The following is a 1,232-nucleotide window of genomic DNA, read 5'->3' as shown; positions in this document are numbered from 1 at the left end:
ATTATTGCTTACGGGAAGAAAGAGCGGAAGAACGCTGACTGGTACGAGGCTCACTGGGAAGAAATGGAACCCGTGATCGAGGCTAAGAGGAAGGCCCTACTGGCTTACAAGGCCACGCCCACTCCCAGTATACTTCAAGCTCTACGGGCTGCCAGGAACAAAGTCCAGAAGACCGCCCGCCACTGTGCCAACACCTATTGGCTAAACCTGTGCAGAAGCATCCAGGAAGCCGCCGTTATAGGCAACGCACGAGGAATGTATGAGGGTATCAAGAAGGCAACAGGCCCAATCCCCTCCAAGATCGCCCCCCTTAAGTCCAAGACAGGTGAGGTCATCACTGACCAGGAACAGCAAATGCGGCGGTGGACCGAGTACTACCTCGAGCTGTACGCGACGAGGAACACCGTAACAGACACTGCTCTTAACGCCATCCCAGACCTACCAGTCATGGAGGAGCTAGACACCCCACCTACTGCGGCAGAGTTGGCAAAGCCATCAACCGCCTCGCTTGCGGGAAAGCACCAGGAAGCGACGGAATCCCTCCAGAAATCCTAAAGAGCGGGAAACTAGTCCTGCTACAGCCGCTCCACCATCTACTCTGTCTCTGCTGGAAGGAGGGTTACATCCCCCAGGATATGAGAGACGCCAACATTATCACCATGTACAAGAACAAAGGAGACTGCAGCGACTGCAACAACTACCGGGGCATCTCTCTCCTCAGCGTCGTCGGCAAAGTATTCGCCCGGGTCGCTCTTGCCCGCCTGCAGACCCTTGCTTCCCGCGTCTACCCAGAGTCCCAGTGTGGCTTCAGAGCTGGCCGATCAACAGTGGACATGATCTTCTCCCTACGCCAGCTGCAGGAGAAGTGTCACGAGCAGCATAAACCACTCTACCTTGCCTTTATCGACCTCACGAAGGCGTTTGATCTGGTCAGTCGAAGCGGACTCTTCAGCTTGCTACGGAAGATTGGCTGTCCACCACATCTGCTTGCTGTGGTCATGTCCTTTCACGACAACATGCACAGCATGGTGTCCTACAACGGCGCAACCTCTGAGGCCTTCCCAGTCAGCAGCGGAGTAAAGCAGGGCTGCGTCCTCGCGCCTACGCTGTTCGGAATCTTCTTCTCCATGCTCCTCCAATACGCCTTTAAGGACTGCAGCGAGGGTGTCTTCATTCACACCAGATCTGATGGCAAGCTCTACAACCTGGCCCGTCTACGAGCCAAGACCAAA

This window comes from Furipterus horrens, unplaced genomic scaffold (genome assembly GCF_987537825.1).
Source record: "Furipterus horrens unplaced genomic scaffold, mFurHor1.1.pri manual_scaffold_1, whole genome shotgun sequence".
NCBI classification, from domain to species: Eukaryota; Metazoa; Chordata; class Mammalia; order Chiroptera; family Furipteridae; genus Furipterus; species Furipterus horrens.
Note: the sequence above shows the minus strand (reverse complement) of the source record.